The sequence below is a fragment of the Rhinoderma darwinii genome, chromosome 7 (assembly GCF_050947455.1).
Source record: "Rhinoderma darwinii isolate aRhiDar2 chromosome 7, aRhiDar2.hap1, whole genome shotgun sequence".
Classification (NCBI taxonomy): Eukaryota; Metazoa; Chordata; class Amphibia; order Anura; family Rhinodermatidae; genus Rhinoderma; species Rhinoderma darwinii.
The window spans coordinates 61,197,400-61,219,953 of record NC_134693.1 but is presented as its reverse complement, the minus strand read 5'-3'; the positions used below and the strand labels follow the sequence as shown (position 1 = coordinate 61,219,953).

Here is a 22,554-nt window from a genome sequence, read left to right as displayed (position 1 = left end):
CCAAGAATCCTACTTCTCTCATCCCTTCCCCCCCTGCTTACACTCTTCATAAAACTCTCATAGATTACACAGATGGCGTTATCCAAGTCAGCCCTGTTGACTGATAATCTGTATGTCTGAAGTTCATAAAATAATAGACTCCGAACAGTCTACAGTCACAATATTATAAAAAATACCTGCGCTCAACCAGCGTCTATATGATGCAATGGATAGAGGATATCACATTTCTCTTCTGATTCCAGGAATAATATGCAGATTAGATCAGCTGCCTACAAACAAATTCCTTGCACGGATGGTATAATATTCTCTTACTATTAAGGGTATGTTCACATGGCTTATTTTCCAAAAAATTGGAAGCAGAACGCCTCCAAACATCTGCCCATTGATTTCAGTGGGAAAAACGGCGTTCTTCTCCGACGGGCCGTTTTTCTACGCGGCCGTTTTGAAAACCGGCCGCGTTAAAAAACGCCCGCGATAAAGAAGTGCATGACACTTCTTGAGCCATTTTTGGAGCCGTTTTTTCATTGACCCTATAGGAAAACTGCTCCAAAAATGGCTGCGAAAAACGTGAGTTGCTAAAAAAACTGCTGAAAATCAGGAGCTGTTTTCCCTTGAAAACAGCTCTGTATTTTCAGACGTTTTTTAGTAAGCGTGTGAACATCCCCTAAAGGAAAAATATATAGACCGACATGTGTTTATGAGGGTATGTTCACACGGCTTATTTTCGGCCGTTTTTCAGGCCGTAAATGGCCGAAAAATCGGAAGCAGAACGCCTCCAAACATCTGCCCATTGAGTTCAATGGGAAAAACAGCATTCTGTTTCGATGGGATATTTTTTTAAAAGGTTTTTAACGTTTTTCAAAATGGCCGCGTTAAAAAACTCCCGGAAAAACACGAGTTGCCTAAAAATCGGCTGAAAATCAGGAACTATTTTCAGACGTTTTTTATTAAGCGTGTGAACATACCTTAAAGTTTCAGCTGTTTTTCGGGACGTTTACAGCCCGAAAAACGGCTGAAAATAGGTTGTGTGAACATACCTTAAGTGTATGTTCACATGCTTAATAAAAAACATCTGAATATACGACTCCAAAAATGTCTCAAGAAGTGACATGCACTACTTTTTCGCGCCCCGTCGGAACAGAACGCTGTTTTTCCCATTGAAATCAATGGGCAGATGTTTGGAGGCGTTCTGCTTCCGATTTTTCGGCCGTTTATTGGCCGTTTACGGCCCAGAAAACGTCTGAAAATAAGCCGTGTGAACATACCCACAGGGTAATAAACAACGTCAGTCGGGCGATACATGGTTAGATACAGCGTGACATACACATGTTGATATAAGTTGATGTCTGTTTCTTCAGTAGTATGTTATAGTATCTGTGCAAGGAATTTGGTGTGGTTTGGCTCGGAGGCAACTATCTAATCTGCCTATTATTCCTGGAATCAGAAAAGAAAGGCTTTATCCTCTATCCGTTGCATCATATAGACAGTGGTTGAGTGCAACTATTGTTTATAATATTATGATATCTTTGAGGAACAAGGACACGTCTTTTATACTGATTGCTGCACCCAGGAGACTCTTGTTTGTTGATGGACTAATGTCTATTTAATATTTTGAGTCTACAGTCACAGATGGAGTATAAGAAGGTGTTGTGCAACCTTCAGTAAGGGTAGTTAACCCATTGACTGCACAAATCGAAACCACCGGGAATGTCATCATTAACCCCTTCACTGGCCTAGGCCACCAGAGTTATTACCATTAACCCCTTCATTGCCCCATCTAACCAGGGATGTTATCATTAACCCTCTTAACTGCTCTATGCCACCAGGGATGGTACCCATCCTGTTGTTTTCAATAGAAATAACAGCAAAAATCATTATTTGTTTTTAAGATGAGATTATGTAAATTGCAGGTATGCTGGCGGAACGTGGCCCATATACAGTTTTTGCACAGGGGTCCAAAGTTGTCTGTGTCTGCCCCTGCATAGACATGAACACCAGTGACCATGCATTTCCCTCCTAAGGCCAGGTTCACACAATGCCGTTCGATGCATTTTCTTGTAGCCAAAAAACAGGAGTGGATCATAAAAGACACATTTAAAGGAAATAATTGCTCTTGGCTAAAAAAAACAAACCCCCATACATCAAAACTGCACATTAAAACTGTCATGAGGAACGGCTTAGTGTCTACACTCATGTGCCACTAAGTGGGAAGAGGGAGACAAACGGCTAGGCGCTTTGCAGCTTATTTCCAGGCTGAGCAAAAGGATTTGACATATTGAAATCCAACTTGTCTAATCCTTATTTCATTTGGGAGGCCATCATACACATTACTGTAAATTGCTGTGAAACAAGACAATATTCTACTTATAGTCTCTTCCATCCGCCCCCTTCTCTTGCTAACTTACAGACAGTAAGGACCTATACACATTGCGTTTAGGCCTTCCGTTAGAGCTAAATGTCCGAAGACTGAAACATATTCCACAGTTTGGAATACAGTGGGATATGTCGCTCGGGTGTTCTTGCCCTGGGAAAGTTCTAGCTCTGGGGAGGCTCCTGATGTCACACAAAGTGACAAATAGTACAAGAAAATACTATAAGAATACAAAAATCTGTAAACCCCCCCAACATCCCATCAGTATAGCAGCAGAGTATATATCAAAATCAAAAACATCCCTCAGACCAGGATGATACATAGCAACAAGATGAAGAGGATAGGAGAGTCATACACCGCCATTTGTCCAAATACATCTATGATCATGCCAGATTCCGATCTCAAACTAGTGTGAGAGGCACCAGACCAGGTGAATCCAACCAGGCTCCCCAGATTTCAGCATATTTCTTAACACAGTTTTGTTTCAAGTACACAAATTTTTCCAGATGGCGATGTAAATTTACTCTATGAATTCTGCCAGAAAAGGTGGGCCTTGTGGTTTCCAATGGTATGCAATCAGTTTCTGAGCCAGGTGTATAGCAACCGGATAATGGCTAGGCGATGTACAGGTGTTGTACATCTTGTACAGGTATTCCCGACACCACCCCAAGCATACTGTAATGTCAGGATAGGGAGACAGACAGGTGAGCCCTAATCTACACGCCACTCAGTTCCTGCCTACTTGCACAGCCCGTCCTAGGCGACGGCGTACAACTGGGCGACGGTCCCTACGCTCAATATGTGCACGACAGACAAACAAGACAAGGGAACACAAAAGCAAAGGAAAGTGGGGCAGTTGCCCACGGCAACACCGTGAGCAACAGAGTAGTGGACGAGCCGAGTCAAAACAGGAGTGTACGTGGTAACAAATGCAGAGCAGGAGAATAGTCAGTCAAGCCAGGGTCAACATGAAGCAGAGGTCAATAGTAACAGCAGGAACAGCAGAGCCAGGAAACAGGAGAGTCACAGGCAAAGGACAAGCAGCAAATGAAGGTATAAGTGGACCAGGGTCGGGAGCTAGAACCGTCTGGCCATGCTGCGTTAGGCTCTCCCACTCCTCAGTCTACCAGCCTGAGTGGTAGCAGATCGAGTCACTCTAGCAGACCTAGGAACAGATGCAGGCTGATTAACCACGGGCGTCGAAACAGAAGCTGTGTCAGGCAAATCCTTCACACATACAAAGTAAAGGCTCCCTGTTTAGCTTAATTGCAAAAATTGTATCTATGAGATCAATTACCTCTATTTAATACATTCAAAAAACAAACAAGGTTCGTCACAGAACCTTTCTCATTTCGGTTCATCACAGAACCTTTCTCAAGCTTGAGAAAGGTTCTGTGACGAACCGAAACGTCGCTCACTTGAGGTGAATAAATCCACCCTGTTTAATCTATTCTGAAGTCCTGGTGCCGTTACTCTGTTCTATGGTTTTTCTACATTCAAGTTGGGGAACTGATTCATCCTCTAGTAACGAGCACATGGCCTTATATATAGGTATGTTGGAGTGCTGTGTTCATTTGCCTTTGGAATGTATATATATATATATATATATATATATATATATATATATATATATATATATATATATTAGTATATATATATATCGACGTATACCAGCCCGACGGAGGCCAAAATTACCTGTTTTCAGCCTCCGTCGTGCTAATGGAGCCCTATGGACATGTTTATTGTTTATGTTTGGCATAGTTGCAATAGGTACAAAATGTTCATTATTTAGATGTGATCAATAACAGCTGGATTCTTTGTGTCAGAGCCAATCAGGACCCGCTGTCACCGAAGCTGTCAGTCCCACTGACCTAACGGATTCGGACCCCCATAAAACATCCCATTTTAAAAACTAGACCCCTCAACGTATTCAAAACAGCATTTAGAAAGTTTTTTAACGCTTTAGGCATTTCACAGGAATTAAAGCAAATTGGAGGTGAAATTTGCAAATTTCATTTTTCTTGCTGAATTTCAATTTTTTTCTGTAACACAGAAGGGTTTACCAGCGAAACACTACTAAATATGTATTGTCCAGATTCTACAGTTTTTAGAAATGTCTCACATGTGGCTCTAGTGTGCTCGTGGACTAAAACACAAGCCCCAGAAGCAAAGAAGCACCTAGTGCATTTTGGGGGCACTTTTTTATTAGAATATATTTTAGGCAGCATGCCAGGTTTGAAGAGGTGTTGAGGTGCCAAAACAGTAGGAATCCCAAAAAAATGACCCCATTTTGGAAACTACAGCCCTCAAGGAATTCATGTATGGTTGTTGTTACCATTTTGACTACACATTTTTTTCACAGCACGTATTTGAATTGGGCTGTGAAATTTAAAATATGAAATTTTTTCAATAAGATGTAATTTTTGATAAAATTTCTTATTTTCACAAGAAATAAAATACCCCATTTTGTTGCCCAATTTGTCCTGAGTGCGGCATTTGTGGTGATAAACTGCCTTTTGGGCCCATGGGAGGGCTCAGAATGAAAGCAGCGCTATGTGTTTGTTGGAGTCCAGATTTTGCTGGATTGGTTTTCGGGTGCCATGTCGCATTTGCAGAGCCCCAGAGGTATCAAAGCAATGGAAACCCACCAGAAGTGACCCCATTTTGGAAACTACACCCCTCAAGGAATTGATTTATGGTTGTTGTTACCATTTTATGCGCACAGTTTTTTCACAGCACGTATTTGGATTGGGCTGTGAAATGTAAAAAAATTCATTTTTTCCAATAAGATGTTATTTTTGATCAAAATTTCTTATTTTCACAGGGAACAAAATTTTGTTTCCCAATTTGTCCTGAGTGCGGCAATACCCCATTTGTGGTGATAAACTGCAGTTTGGGCCCATGGGAGGGCTCAGAATTAAAGGACCACCATTTGGCCTACTGGAGCTTTTCTGGTGCTAAGTCATGTATGCAGAAGCCCCTGGGGTACCAGTACAGTTGAAAACCCGAGAAGTGACCCCATTTTAAAAACTACACCCCTTAAGACATTCATCTGGAGGTGCAGTGAGCATTTTGACCCCACAGGTATTGTGTAAAAGGTAATGTGCAGCAGATGGTGCAGTGTGAGATTTACAATTTTCTATATATCTATGCCATTTCAGTGTCCAATATATTGTGCCCAGCATGCGCCACCGGAGATATACACCCCATAAACTGTAATGTGGGTTCTCAGCTGCCTGGGCACACAGCAGGGCTCAGAAGGGAAAGATGAGGGGGATAAGCTGTGCGGAGTGCGTCAGGGTAGATTAAAAATCGAAGGGATGTATGATAAATTTTAAAACACTTTCATACAGAGCCCTGGTTTTTCGGGACACGTGTCACATTGATATATTGTGTCCTCCCTTATCCCCCTCTTATAGCAGACTTTGCACCTCTTTTGACTTTTTCCCTTCTTGCCAGTTTGGGGAACTTCTTCTGGAAAGTGTTGCCCTGGTACGATGCGTGTGGCCTCGCTTCCAGAAGTACTGGATGCCCCCTTCTTGGTCCCTAAAGATTAGGCTCTTGATAATGATGTACACAGCCAGCTTCTTATACCACACCGCATGGCACTGTAGGGCTTCAGGACTTGATCTGACAAGTCCACCCCTCCCATGTACCTATTGTAGTCCAGGATGCACTCTGGTTTGGGGGTCTCTGTACTGGTACCTCGTACAGGTACATGGGTACTGGTGTGGGCATGTATTGTTGTCAATACAAGGACATCTCTCTTGTCTTGTACTTGACACACAATATGTTGCTGCTAGATTGTGCCCTGCTCTCCCCCCTTCTTGTTTGCCCAAGCAGTGTCTTAGGGAGGCCTCTCAGATTTCTTCTAGCCGTGCCGCATGCCGCAGGACTGGAAGCGAGGCAGTTGAAGAGTGGGACGTTGGTATAAAAATTATCCAGGTAGAGGTGGTAACCCTGGTCCAGCCGTGGGTGCACCAAATCCCACACAAGTTTTGCATTAACTCCCAGTAAGGGGGGGGGGGGCATTCTGGGGGCTGAATACTACTGTCGTTCCCTTCATATATCCTAAATTTGTAGGTATACCCTGATGCACTCTCCCACAGCTTACATTGCCCTCTTACTCGGCAGGTACTGGCGAAATTGAACCCTCCCTTTAAAATCTACCAAGGACTCATCAATAGAAATACACTTCTTGGGGTGTATGCTTGGGAAAACCGGGCACTGAAACGGTCTGATAGGGGTCTCCGTTTATACAAACGGTCAAAACTGGGGCCATCTTGGGGGTGGGCACTGCTCATTATCAGTATAATGTAAGAAGCAAAGTATTGCCTAATTTAGTTTTTTTTAGGTTCCAGTTCAGTTCCGAAGTTGCTTTGAGGAGCATATATATTAGACACCGCTATGAAACACCCAATTTTAGAAACTAGACCCCTCAAAGTTTTTGCAACAGCATTTAGAAAGTTTATGAACCCTTTAGGTGTTTCACAGGAACTTAGAGCAAAGTAAAGGTGAAATGTACAATTTTTTTGGTCAGAAAATCCTTTTTATACCATTTTTTTCTATAACAGAAAAGGTTTTACCAGAGAAACGCAACTTAATACTTACTGCCCAGATTCTGCAGTTTTGAGAAATATCCCAAACGTGGCCCTAGTGCGGTAATGGACTGAAGCACCGGCCTCCGAAGCAAAGGAGCACCTAGCGGATTATGAGACCTCCTTTTTATTAGGCACCATGTCCGGTTTGAAGAGGTCTTGTGGTGCCAATACTGTGGAAACCCCCCAACAGTGACCCCATTTTGGAAACTAGACCCCTTGAGGAATTCATTGTACTTTTCATGGGGTGCATGCGACTTTTTGATCCGTTTTTATTCTATTTTTAAGTGGCGTGGTGACTAAAAAACAGCAATTCTACTATTGTTTTTTTATTCTATTTTTTTACAGCGTTCACCGTGTGCTATAAATGACACATTCACTTTATTCTGCGGGGCGATACGATTACGGCGATACCGGATGTTTATAGTTTTTTTTTATGTCTTATGGCGTTTGCACAATAAAATAAATTTTGTAAAAAGTCATTTACTTTTTGTGTTACCTTATTCTAAGAGCCAGAACTTTTTTATTTTTCAATCAATAAAGCCGTGCGAGGACTTATTTTTTTGTGTAACGAACTGTAGTTTCGATCAGGACCATTTTTAGGTACATGCGACTTTTTGATCTCATTTTATTCCATTTTTTGGGAGGTGAAGTGACCAAACAATTGTGATTCTGGTACGGTTTATTATTATTTTCTTTTACGGCGTTCACCGCGCGGGATAAATAACGAAATAATTTTGTAGTTCAGGCCGTTATGGACGTGGCGATACCAATTATGCATAGTTTATTTGTTTGTTTATATATTTTTATTAATAATAAAGGACTGATAAGGGAAAAAGGGGGACTTTGATCACTTTTAAAAACTTTTATTTTCTTATTTTTACACATCTTTTTTTAACTTTTTTTTTACTTTATTACTTTGTCCCACTAGGGGACTTGAGGGCAGGAGGTCCTGATCGCTATTCTAATACACTGCACTACATGCGTAGTGCAGTGTATTAGAACTGTAGGCTACTCACTGACGGCAAGCATAGTGGGTCCTGACTTCGTCAGGACCCACTAGGCTTCCGTCGATGGCATAGCCGGACGCCATTGTTTGATGTCCGGTTGCCATAGTCACCATCGCCGGCCGCTATCGTGTAGCAGGCCGGCGATGCTAGCTTAACCCCTAAAAAGCCGCGATCTCTATTGAACGCGGCTTTTAAGGGGTTAATCAGTGGGGATACAGCGATCGGTCCCCGCTGTAGGAGCTGCGGCAGCTGCTGTACGAGACAGCAGCTGTCACAGCTCCTGTATGTGTCGGGAGGACGGCCGAAATGGCCGTTACTCCCGTGACGTACTATTCCGTCATGGAGCGTGAACGGGGCGGTTTCCATGACGGAATAGTACGTCACTGAGCGTTAAGGGGTTAATTACCATAAAAGAAGCACTTCCCTTAACATGATGTAACTTAAATATATTTTTTTCCAGAAACCAGCATCAATTTAAAAAAAGAAGATACCAATATATACCCCATGAGGATTCGTCCCCCGCGTCTCATTGTTCAAAGGTGAAGTATTGTCCTTTTGTCCTGATGTTCTTGTAGTCACATGTCATAATCAATATTGTCCCTCGGCTATGGCCCTGTACGTGCATCTGCACTACATTCTACACTAGGTATAAATCTATAGCCATTTTAAGCTGGGTTCACACTTTGCATTTTTGGTAGGTTTTTACCATAAATTTTCTGGTTTTGGTTGTTGAACTTCCATTGAGAGTCATAGCAGTTTACCCCCCCAAAAATATGCATGTTAAGTGCAACCAAAACACACAGTGTGAACCGAGCCGTAAGAAATAAAAAAATAAAATGCTGATTTAAGCACGATCTGATGACAGTCTGAGGCTATGTTCACACACTTAACAAAAAAACGCTGAAAATACGGAGCTGTTTTCAAGGAAAAACAGCCTCTTATTTTCAGCAGTTTTTTAAGCAACTTGCATTTTCTGCAGCTTTTTTTATGGCTGTTTTTGGAGCTGTTTTTCTGTTGAGTCAATTAAAAAACGGCTCCAAAACGGCTCAAAAAGTGACATGCACTTCTTTTTACGAGGCTTTTTTTTTTACGCTGCCATTTTTAACCATTTTGGAACCATTTTTTTATTGCTCCAATACATCTGAAATAAAAAATTATGCATATTTTCAAATAGTCTTGATTAAAAATATCCCACTGTTTTGTGTATACAGCTCTTTTGCAGACCTATCTGTCTGCATGGTTGTAGAAATCTGTATAGTCTGATCCTGCAGTAATACTCCCATTGGTCCCCTGCTTTTTGTAAGCATCAGTAGGTCAGGCCAATCCCTAAACCGGATCTATGATCATAACAACCATCTAGGTGCTCGGCTGAACGTGGATGTTCATATCAAAGGGGAGAGGGAAATAATGTCCTGCTAAACACCAGGGAATAAAGGATCAGGCATCTTGAAATCCAAAAAACCTTCTTCTGTCCGGCTGCCCCATATGCATTAGAATACTGCCCGATCCAGCGCATTCTGCAACATTAATCTAGTGTGTAGAAAATGTTATTGCCATTCATTCTGCTCACAACGATAGTTACAAATAAATTTAACACAAAAAGTCTACCAGAATGTTCTCTATTTCCGTTCACTTCGAGTTCAAAATGGGCAAAACCCATGATTTTACAGAGATTAAATGTTGCATTATTAGATGTTCTAGTCACGCAATGACAATGACATCAAACAGATTATGGTTCAAAAACCTGAACAGAGTATAGTGCGGTGAACTCCTGTGACTATATACAGGGGCCACATGGAATCAAGTATATATGACATTCTTACTACCACTGTGTATGGTCTATTTATGTCTGCATATTTCTCCTCACCCTTATCTGTTTTCAGTGTCCCTTGTGTGTTTTCTGGATATTTTAGGTTTTTATTACATTACGAGTCTTACAATACGTGACACTCTCTAAGCAGTGAGTCGTATCTTATCTTGTATTTATATTCTGTTTTATCATATACTATATCAAGTGTTAAATTAGCAGGTCAAGCAGATTGAATGCATATACATTCTGCGTAATAGACGATATTGTTAGAAACAATACACCAACGAGTTTTACCAGTGCTCCACCCGTAGAACAACTGAAATTAAATACTTCTTCTTTGTTGAGATGATTGCTTAAAGTTCCAGGCTCAAATCAGACCAAATACATAGCTATCCCTTTTAGGCATGCAACTAAGCCTATAATATCTTAAAGAGAGAGGCCCTGTCTAACCTCACCAGATGGCGCACCCGGACTAGACCATACATTGTACGGTTTTCCTTGCCTAAAGCCCTAATTATGTACAGTTACAGAAGAGTAAGAATAGCTTTTGCTTAGCTTCATAGACAGGTATGGGAAGGCGGTCTGGCTTTAAAGGGATATTAAAAATTATAATTTAGCCTGCTTAGCCAGATATATGTAAACTTGCTGGGAGATAGGGAGGATTATGTAAATCTACAATTGGAATCACCCCAAACCTTGAAGGGATATTTATATGATAGGGTATGTGCACACGAGAACTGTCTTTTACGTCTGAAAAGACAGACTGTTTTACAGGAGAAAACAGCTGCGTCGTTTCAGACGTAAAAGCTCCTCCTCGCATTATGAGAGGCGTCTTTGACGCCCGTAATCTTGAGCTGCTCTTCATTGAATTCAATGAAGAACGGCTCAAATTACGTTGCAAATAAGTGTCCTGCACTTCTTTGCCGAGGCAGTCAATTTACGCGTTGTCGTTTGACAGCTGTCAAACGACGACGCGTAAATTACAGGTAGTCGGCACAGTACGTCGGCAAACCCATTCAAATGAATTGGCAGATGTTTGCCGACGTGCTGTAGCCGTATTTTCAGACGTAAAACGAGGCATAATATGCCTCGTTCACGTCTGAAAATAGGTCGTGTGAACCCAGCCTTAGAGAAAGTGAAATATCCGTTGTAAAGAAAATGATGTTATTTTGGGGACACCAGGAAAGTATTGGGGATTATAAAACACTACTTTCACTACTTCCTAGTTTGAACGCTATTATAGACTCTTGGATTTTTAAAGTTTGGAAATTAAATTCTTTAATCAAATTGACCAACTACTCAAGAAAGGGGATGCATCGGTGATGGGTTTCAAGAAGGTTCAAAGCTGTTATGGGTCACCAGATAAACACATTTTCCTTTTTTTAATTGCATCAAAGCTTCACATCCCTGATTGGGAGCAGAGCTGGGAGGATTACAGTATCTCTTTGGGATAGATAAGATATCAATAGCTTAAAGATATACAATGCTTAGGCAAATAGAAGGAAATTTAAATTTGTATGGTGTCACATAGGGTTCGTGGACCCACTGGGCCGTACCGCCTTGGCGGTCTGGCAGCTGGCCAACAGGGCGCAGGTTAAAGTCTATAGTTTGTATAGGGTACCTGTGGCAGCTCGGACAGTAGCAAGGCAGGCTCGGCTGGGACTAGGCAGCAGACAGACATCAGGCGTGGTGAAGCAGGACAGGCGTGGTATGCAGCACAGCATGACTTTGGCTCAGCACGCCACTCGACCAGGATAGCACAGGATACAGGTAACAGGAACACTGGAAAACACTAGGAGACCATCGCATAGACAAACTTAGGGTACAACAACAACGCTCAGGCATAGAAGCAAGGCGCTGAACCCCTCTTATAGTCCAGGGCACTCATGGGCTGATAGTTCATTAATATTATATTTATAGTTCATCACCTACGGAATCCGGCCGAGGTGAGTGGAAGCGAGCGCTAGCGTCTCCTGAGGAGGAGACTGGGGCCAGCTCTCGCCGACCCATGGCTGCGGCCGTCAGGGGGAGAGTGAACCTGATGACCCGCAGCCACGGACATGACAGATGGGCATATGGATAAATGAAAAAATATTTTTAATCAGACCCCTTTACGATATAAGTGGGGAGAACGATATGGAAAGGTCTAAGACGAATTAATGCGATGTTATTCGGAGAAGTGGAGGGAGATTCAATTTAAGATTATGAATTGTGCCTTTTATGTGTTCCATATTACCCTGGAAAAATATTTTCAAGAATACAGACAGGAATGTAAGATGTCAAAGCAGACTTGATGCAATAGTTTTTGGTCTTGTCCAAGGATAGTGACATTCTGGGAGAAAGTCAAAGAATTAGTCCAGGTCTCTGGGGCTAGGAATCACTATCTAAATTCATGGTTTTGCATGTTTCAGTTTTAAGAGTGTAATAACAGTAACATACCAACTTAATTCACGATCTTTAATCTTAGAACTCTGCATTGTGCTATTTTCTGTAATCTGTGGTGGAATGTATGAATAAATTAACAAATGGGTGTTACCATTCACCTTGGCAATAGGGTGTGTCCCTACATACTTTGATATTGTGCAGTCAGTGCTGATAGACCGAGTAGTAGTTCAGACTAAATAGGGGCATACCTTATTGACAAGGGGAATGGTAATGACCAATTTATTCATACATTTCTAAGAGGAATAAAAAAGGAACGTTACAACAGAACTGAATTTGCCATCTCCTCCTTTCTGAATTGCTCTTCAGATTTGCTCACATATTTGTATTGGAGATATATCTGGAGTGTAGTTGCGGACTCCAGTATATCAAGAGAACCATGATGAATTTAGAGAACTCGGATAAATAAACATAGGTCTAATGTTTTAAACAGTTACGTTAAACCCTTAAGGACCTATGATAAAAAATAATGGTTAGACAAAAGGTCTAGGCAGGAGGCAGAGGTTCGTAACGAATAAGGTAGCAAATGGTCAGGACAGGCGGCAAAGGTTCGTCACGGGTATGGTAGCAAATGATCAGGGCAGGCATGGATGGTCTAAGAAACAGGCAAATGTCAAACTCAAGAAGTCAATAGATGAAATAACCAGATCACTAGATGAACAAATTTCTCTGGCAATGAGTCCAGAGAGAGAAGGGCTTTTATAATCGGGACATCTAATAATTTTAATTTTGGCACGCGCACTTTGACACATCGTGGAGCGCCAGCGGAGAGAGGTGCCAGATGCCAAGGAGGAAAGCAGCGTGTACAAGGATGCCAGGGACAGGTAAGTACATGGCGACAGGGAATGTTATATTACGCCCCCAACACCCCCTCTTTTTAGGCATGTTGGAAAATAAGCAATCAAATTCCCTAAGGAGAGATGGAGCGTGAATATTGTCCACAGGTTCCCAGGATCTCTCCTCAGGACCAAAATTTTTACAATCCACAAGGTACAATAATGTCTCTCTCACCCTTTAGGCATACCTCCCAACTTTTGAATTTGGAAAAGGGGGACATTTTTAAGCCACGCCCTAACCACGCCCAATATCCCACATAAACAAATTAAATCACGGCCAGATCCTTCTGCAAATAACAAGCGCACATTCTCACTGCGGATCTCTAGACTGTCTGGATATCACAGATATTATGGATCTGGTTATGTCATCTCTATGTTACTTTTCCTAACTTGGGTATAACATTTGCTCATCACGGCAGCAGCAGCTGCAGGACAAACCGAAAGGCTGAGAACAATGAAAGTCAAGAGGGAGACCCTGTGGTTGATGACTTGTCAATTGACAGGTAGCAGAGTTACATGATGGGGATTTTTTTTTTCCAGTTGTGTAACTCTGCTACCGGTCAATGGAAAACTCATCCAGCAGAGCCCCCCTGTAGATTGCTCCACACCCAGCCCCCCGTACATAGTGCCAGTACAGCCCCCTGTAGATAGCTCCAGATACAGCCCCCCTGTAGATAGCTGCAGACACAGCCCCCCTGTAGATTGCTCCACACACAGCCCCCCTGTACATAGCGCCAGACACAGCCCCCCTGTGCATAGCTCCACACATAGCCCCCCTGTAGATAGCTCCACACACAGCCCCCCTGTAAATACCACCCCACAGTCCCCCTGTAGATAGCGCCACACACAGCCCACCTTTAGATAACGCCAGACACAGCCCTCCTGTAGATAGCGCCACACACAGTCCCCCTGTAGATAACGCCACACACAGCCCCCCTGTAGATAGCGCCAGACACAACACCCCTGTAGATAGCGCCACACACAGCCTCCCTGTACATAGCTCCACACACAGCCCCCTTGTAGATAGCTCCACACACAGCCGCCTGTAGATAGCTCCACACACAGCCCCCCTGTACATAGCTCCACACACAGCCCCCTGTAGGTAGCACAACACAACCCCCTTATAATTTGTGCAACAATGCCGCCAGAGCGGAGAGCAGTAGAGGTAGCCTACTGCTGCCACTCTCCTCTCTGCTTTGACATCACTCACCCTCAGAAGAAGGCAGGAGTCTTGCAGCACCGTTCTCATTGGTGTTGATGCCGGCCCGGGAGTGGACCAGTCCAGTCACCTGACCTGTCACCTGACAGATGACAAGTCAGGTGACTGGACTGGTCCACTCATGTGCCGGCATAGATGCCAGTGAGAACGCCGATGCAAGAGTCCTGCCTTCTTCTGATCGCTGCTGCAGTCGTCTGGCAGGCAGGGCGCCTGTCAGCAGCGATCAGCTTTTTGATACAGCTGCAGTGCCCAGCGGGACATTTTGCAGACCGCCCGGGACCCCGGTGAGAAACCGGGATTCTCCCGCCGGATCCGGGATGGTTGGGAGGTATGCTTTAGGCATCCAAAATTTTATTGACCTCATATTCAGAGTCCGGACAAAAAGTAACAGCAGAAGAAAGAGACTTCTTAGAGAAGCGATTCCAGATCAGCAGTTTGAGGAGAGACACATGAAAATAATTGGGGATCTTCATAGACTCAAGTAGACAAAGTTTATAAGAGACTGGATTGATTTGTCTCAGAATGACATAATGACCTAAGAAGCGAGGAGTAAACTTAAAACATGGAGTTCTCAAATGCATGTGTTTAGAAGCCTGCCAGACCTTACCTCCAGTACGAAATTGAGGAGGAATTCTGCACTTCTTGTCTGGATTTTTCTTAAAACAGCAACTACTTTGGTAGTAGTCTTTGGCCTCCTGCCAGTTGTTTAAATAATGGGCATGGGAAAGATTAGCCACTGGAACCTCACACAATGGAACTGGTAGAGGAACTCTCGGATGTTGCCCATAAACCAGGAAGTACGGTGAAGATTGTGTAGATTCTCCAGTATGATTATTATATTCAAATTCTACCCACTGAAGGAGATTGGTCCAGTCATCTTGCAGAGGAGAAGCAAAATTCATGAGAAAGTTTTCTAATACCTGATTTATCCATTCACTTGTCCGTTAGATTGAGGATGATAGGCAGAAGAAAAGTCCAACTTAATCTTGAAGTGAACTATACTGTTGGATACTACATGCATAAAAAGTCCATGAAAGCGGGAAATATGTTTGATAAACAGTGGCCAGATATTTAGCTGAAGAGAGTCCAGTTAGGGTATGTTCACACACAGTGACCAAAAACGTCTGAAAATACGGAGCTGTTTTCAGGCGAAAACAGCTCCTGATTTTCAGACGTTTTTGTAGCAACTCGCTTTTTCGCTGTATATTTTACGGCCGTTATTGGAGCTCTTTTTCAATGGAGTCAATGAAAAACGGCTCCAAAAACATCCCGAGAAGTGACATGCACTTCTATTTCGCGGGCGTCTTTTTACTCACCATATTTTGACAGCGACGCATAAAATTACACCTCGTGGGAACAGAACACCGTAAATCCCATTGCAAGCAATGGGCAGATGTTTGTAGGCGTAATGGAGCCGTTTTTTTAGGCGTAATTTGAGGCGTAAAACGGCCGAATTACGTCTGAAAACACTGCGTGTGAACATACCCTAAGAGGTAGGAAGTGTGTTATCTTCGAGAAGTGGTCAATTACGACCGAAATGGTTCTATAATAAAATCTATATAGTACCTATCAATGCATGTATAGACACTTGCGTGTATTGTTCAAAACCTAAAGCACACCATGTGTACTAAACAAAACTTTGCTTTTATAGAGAAAAAGCTAAAAATCATTTGCCCATCAAGACCTAAAACTAAGATATACACACTTTAAAAACATATGTTGGTGGTCAGGGAACCACAATATGCAAAATAGTGTTCAATGTCACAAGTGTATATAACAATCACAAGTAATAGATCAGGTTACTTATCAGCAGCAACAGGTATACACTCAGTAGAACAATGCAAGAGAACCTTTCACCTGTCCATATATGTGCAGCTGAGTGCAGCATGTAATAGTCAGGGCTTCACAAACACTGTCTCACTTTAAATTATTTTCCTATCTTCCTCCGTTATTTACATATCAGTGCCGTTATATTTGGCGCCCGATACGTAAATAAGCCCCTGAACTGTCAATGAGTCATTTCTATCTAACTAAATGGCAAGGGGGCGTGATCTCTTTACTCTGACACTGTCCAATCAGATACGGACAGTGTCAGGGCGGCTTGCGCTTTGCTCCCTCCCGCGAGAACATACACAGGCAGGCTGGTGGTTCTGCAGAGAGCGATCTCTCAGTCTGTGTGTGTTCTCGCGGGAGGGAACACAGCGCAAGCCGCCCTGACCTTGTCCGTAGCTGATTGGACAGTGTCAGAGCGAAGATATCACGCCCCCTTGCCATTTAGTTAGATAGAAACGCCCCATTGACAAAATTATAAAATGTGGCAGTTATATGTTCCATAAGTGTCATTACCCAAATACTCAAATGTTGGGTTAAATTTTTTTAATGAAAAGCGTGCTCAAATTGTGCAAAAATAAGTCATGCAAACAACTAAATACGTGAATTACTATAACAATAGCCCAGTGAACCCATAATCCCCCAATAAAGCTGACGTATGAATTGAGGCATATCACACAATGTAAATATAAAGATGTAAATGCCAGTCCAAAAACACGGAAGACACCTTTCCAATAATCGCCATACATAACATCACATAATAGATAAGTAGATCAGCCACAGAGTGACAGGCAGGTCCCCTGAAAAAAAACGTCAAGACTGGAACATACAGTTCCATTTAATCAGAAAATTATGAAATTCCTTGCTCTCCTTCTATCTCAGAATGTACTCCTCAACAATACTGTTAGTCAGGCTAAATCCATATAGAGCACGTTGATGAAACGACATCCCGAGTCTGTTATAGAAACGATGAGTAATAAACTTCATAGCAATATGAGTTAAAGGAGAATCTGGTACTGGCAATGGATGAAGTAATCCAGCAGGTCTTTGCTGGGAAAATTTATTTTGTGCTCAGACATTGCATGCATTGACATAATCTTTAATGTCCTCGGACAGCGAAGGCCACCAGTAATGACGAGACACAAGATCAATTTTTTTCCGGGTGATAGGATGTCCGGAGAACTTGGATAAAATGATCCCTCATTAATAATTTGTTGTGGTAGGCTGGGAGGAACAAAAGATTTTCTAGGAGGAATGTTGATAATTTCCGCAGGTGCCACTGATAAAATTCAACTGGGATCATTGATAATTCGAGGTTTTGAATCTTGATCATCTGAATAAAAAGGACAAGATAAAGCAGCCTTCATGTCTTTGTCAGCAGGACAATAGTGGAGGAAGAAGTTAAAGGGAACCTGTCACCAGGATTTCACCTATTAAACCAGCAATACCTGGTGGAAGTGGGTGAAAAAGTATTTTTATGTAGCCTGTAATTATCTTCGAAGTAGTCTCTGTACCTTTAGTATTCTGTTTTTTAGTGTTCCATATGCTAATGAGCATGAAAGAGTCATATCTTCATTTAAGCCTTTCCGAGTTAACTCCGCCTTCTTACTTTTGATTGACAGCTCCTCGTCCCCCCACACACACGAAATCCTGCGCTTGCGCATTGACGTCCTCTTCTACTGTGTGCGCACAAAGGGGCATCGGATTATAAGCATAAAACGTGCAAAATGTTTGCAGGCCGTTACTTACGGTTGGAGGAGGAGTTTAGGTGGGGGAATAACGGCAATGAACTTTTGACAGCAGCGACCAGTGAGGGGTGAGTACAGTTCAATAGGTGAAATGCTGGTCACAGGTTCCTTTAAATTGTGAGAAGAACAAGGCCCAGCCAGCTTGACGAGGGTTGAGACGATGTGCCGTCTGCAAGTACAAAAAGTTTCTGTGGTCAGTATAAATAGTGATGGGATGATGTGCTCCTTACAGTAAATGTCTCCATTTTTCCGGAGCCAATTTAACCCCTTCCATTCTGGGCCCTAATGACCAAGCAATTGTTTTAGTTTTTCCATCGTCACATTCAAAGAGCTATAATTTTTTTATTTTTGCGTCTACATTGCTGTATGAGGACGTGTTTTTTGCGGGATGAGTTCTGTTTTTCAATGGCACCGTTTTGGGATATATAGAATTTTTTTTGTAACTTTTATTAACTTTTTTTTTGGGGGGATCTAAAAAAAAACAAGCAATTTAGCCCTTTTTCTATGCATTTTACATTTACGTTGCTTAGTGTGCGGCATAAAATAACATGCTACCTTTATTCTATGGGTCGGTATGATTACGGCAAATATGTAGAGGTTTTTTTTATGTTTTATTACTTTTGCAGAATAAAAATACTTTTGAACTAAAATAATTTTCTTTTGCATCACAGCTTTCCAAGAGCCAACTTTTTCATTTTTCCATCAATGTCGCTATATGAGGGCTTGCTTTATGCGGGACTTCATTGCTACCATTTTGGGGTACATGATTAAAATTTTATTGTTATTTGGAAGGGATGTTTAAGTATGTGAAATGCTGATTCAGGTGTCCAAGTTTTTGCATTGACCCCCTTTTTGGTGAGGGCTGAGATAGGTGCTACTAAAGAAGAGAAATGAGATATGAACTGTCGATAGTAGTTGGAAAATCCCAGAAAACATTGAATGGCTTTGAGTCCTTGTGGACGTGGCCACTTAAAGGAACAGTGTCACCAAAAAAAAAATTTTTATATCAGTTTGATGTTAGTGTTTTATTAAAAACGTTTGTATTTATTTGGTGTTTGTGTGTTACTTTTTTTTATTTTTACACTTTTTCTTCCCTATGGGGGCTGCCATTTTTTTTTCCATTTCTGTATGTGTCGATTAACGACACATACAGACATGGAATACGGCAGCTCCAGTCCCATAGGGAATGCGAACGGGGCCCGTTCCATCCACTATGGTGTACGCCGTCTGTGTGGGAACGGTGCATGCGCCGCTCCCACACAGTCCAATTTGAAATGCGCGCCGTCCGGCGCCATTTTCCTGTGGACCGGAAGTCGCGGCCGGACAGTAAGATTACTACTTCCGGTCGCGGCTTCCGGACTTGTGCACATGGAGCAGCGGCAGCAGACGGAGCGGACGGACCGGAGGGAGCGGCGGCGACTGGAGCAGGTAAGTGATTTCTATGTATGTTCGTGTTTTACTGTGTGTTTACTAGTGTATGTTAACCTACTACACTGTGTGTTAGCTCAAAAAATGGCGACACACAGTGTAGGAGGTTAGACCGTTCAATCCCCTCGTTTCTCCCGGCACTAGCCAGGATAAAGGAGGGGGGGATTCTGAGAGCTCACTAGAGCGAGGGATTTTTTCCCAATTTTGCAGCATAAAGCAATGTGGTTGCTTTACCACATGCAATGCTGCAATTTTGGGAATTGCTCCATCTAGTGACCAGCAATGGGAAATATTATAAATTAGAATCCAATTGAATCCAATTTATAATATTTCCTGGCTCGTGAAAAAAATAAAAAAAATTAGAACAATGTTTAATCACCCACACACTAATTGTTTAACTAAAAAAAAAAAAACATTTTTTGCTAACAACACATTCCCTTTAAGTACTGCAGACTGTTTAACTGGATCCATTTGGAGTCCCTGATCAGAGATAATATATCCGAGGAATGTCAGACAGGATCTCTCGATATATTTTTCAAGCTTGGCATAAAGATGATTCTCCCTTAAACGTTACAGAAGCAGACGTACTTGCTTCCGATGGGTATGGAGATCTGGGGAGAAAACAAGAATATCATCCAAATAAACGACAACATAGCCATATAAAAGGTCACAGAAAATGTAATTAACTAATTCTTGAAAGACCGCTGGAACATTACGAAGGCCCAAGGGTCTCGTGTTAAATGCGGTTTTCCATCAATTTCTTTCCCGGATATGACTTAAGTTGTAAGTACCCCGTAAATCTAACTTAGTGAAAATCTTAGCCCCTTGTAAACGGTCAAAGAGCTCAGAAATTAACGGAAGAGGATATTTGTTGTTTACCATGATTAAATTTATGCCACGATAATCAATATAAGGCCTTAAGTTTCTGTCTTTTTTCTCAACAAAGAAAAAACATTTCCAGCAGGAGAAAAAGACTTGCAGATGAATCCCTTCTCCAGGTTTTTCTTGAGAACATAGCCACTGTCTCTGAGACAGACAAGGTGTATACCATACCCCGAAGAGGAGTAGAATTAGGTAACAAGTCAATAAATGGCACAATAATACGTTCTATGAGGTGGAAGAGTCTCTGCTTGACGTTTGCAGTACACATCTGAATAACAGGCAAAGGGTTTAGGTAATCCATCCAGGAAAGTTTCCATAACTTGAGGCGTAGGGGAACGAATGACAGGCAGACATAGCAGATGACAGGTATCACCCTGTCAGGTAATCGTAGCAGAGCCCGAACAATGACAGGAGAATGTTTCTGAAGCAAGGGCAGACCCAGGAGAAGAGGACTGACATAATTTTTTAGCACATAGAATGAAGTCATTTCATGGTGAAGTGCTCCCACTTGCATTTAGATAGGTTCGGTGTCTTGGTGGACAATTACAGATAACCGTTTTCCATCCACAGAAAAAATTGGAAGTGGTTTGTCCAATTGAAGTACTGGAATTATATATGCCTCTGTCGCTGTCCAATCAGCGTGTTGGAGCATATGAAAAGCTTTTCCCAGCAAGACCATGCTGGTCAAGACCTCTAATACAACACGTATGTCATAAGCTGCCTCACGCTGATTAGACAGTGTCAGAGGCAGTGAAGATTCTTCACCCAGGGAAATTTACTGTAGTTCACGCCCAGTTGGTTAACTACTGTGAATCATCATATCGGGCACCTAAAGTATTGAGCATCATTACTCAGGAACGGGTGGGAGGGGAGCAGAACAAAAAGAAAAACAGCGCTGGAAACAGGGAGTTGCAATCTAAAGGTGATATATGTAAATTGGATGTTAAGACCTGGTGAAAGGTCCTCTTTAATGTCAAAATCTCCTGTGGGATATGTTGACAGCGAAGCAGAGTTCCCTGGAAGCTCATTATTAATCATAAATGGTCTGGTGTAACCATGCAAATTTGAGCTAGTAATATATGGCTGTGGCAGTGTATACTGGAGGTTGCACACTTAAGGGGGTTGTCCGGGCACAGACCGGTTTTTCAAACTGATGACCCATCCACAGGATAGGCCATCAGTATATGATCGGTGGAGGTCCGACATCCGGACCCCACACCGATCAGTGCCTCTTGTCACCGGATGCCCATGCCGGAAGCAGATGGCGCTGGTCACAATATAGCAGCCGAGTTGCAGCACTTCAGCTCTTCTCCTATTGAAGTAAATAGTAGCAAAGTTGCAGTTATGAAGCACGGACGCTATTTAGTGTAAGGAGCCATCTGCTTCCGGCACAGAACACTGCATAACATCCAGGGCCCGGAGGCAGCCGAAACAGCTGATCTGTGTGGGGTCTGGGTGTCGAAACCCCCACCGATCATGTACTGATGACCTATCCTGTGGATAGGTCATAACAGTCTGTGCCCGGACAACCCCTCCAGGAGGATAAACATTATTGTGATAATCAATATTGTAGAAAAAGAATAGAATGCACGGCGCCACATAGTGCAGGTAAAACTGATAGACAGTATAAGAAGGTAGCAAATTGTTATGCTCACCTATAAGACACAACACTGATGTGTGCAGGGTATTTTTTAATCATTCTTAGCATCCAGATGCAATCTGACAAAATTCTATATACTGTCTGTTCTTAGTTCACAGTTTGTTACAATCATGTTTATCAAACAGTTCATTAGTACAGCTGTTCGCATCGAATAGTCACAGCAAACCCTATTCCTAGCTGGTACGAATGTGCTTGGCACCTCATGTATCATAGCATCCCTGAACTGGATCTGATCATAGGAATAGTTACACACGCCGATGTCACCGTCACTTCACTGTCACCTCGGCAACTCAGCGCCTTCCTATTCAGTAGACCGTGTGGGAGCCAATAGCCTTTGAGTATATACGTCTCGAAAACGACGTGTGATGGAGAGGCCGTATCCCTAATGCGCACATTCTAGCGACAGTTTGTTTATGGCATTTCTACATTAAACAACTGTCCCCACGACATGTCAGTTTTTATGTTAAACCTTTTTTTTTTTAAAGAAATGTATATTTGTTGTAACTTTTGAATGTACTGTATTATAATGGATTGCAATTACAGATGCACGTATGCTGTAATACCGATGATGTTTGTATTGTGACCTCTGACCCTTCAACCCTGAGAAATTGTTGGGTTTTTGCATTTCTATTTATTGCTTCATGTTTTTGTATTGTTTTCTCTGATTTGATGAAGGGATTTTGACCTTGAAATGCGTTATCTCCGGACATTTCAATGATA

The 22,554-nt window shown here is 42.3% G+C and overlaps 1 protein-coding gene across 2 annotated transcripts in view; it reads left to right on the top strand.

The window, feature by feature from the left end:
• LOC142657204 (beta-1,3-galactosyltransferase 2-like) overlaps nucleotides 1–22,554 on the top strand; it is a 42,846-nt gene that overhangs the window by 5,775 nt on the left and 14,517 nt on the right. For both annotated transcript variants that reach the window (XM_075832253.1, XM_075832252.1), the window contains exon 2: nucleotides 8,440–8,518. The gene's annotated coding sequence lies outside the window, so the exon portion shown is untranslated. The remainder of the gene's footprint in view (nucleotides 1–8,439; nucleotides 8,519–22,554) is intronic.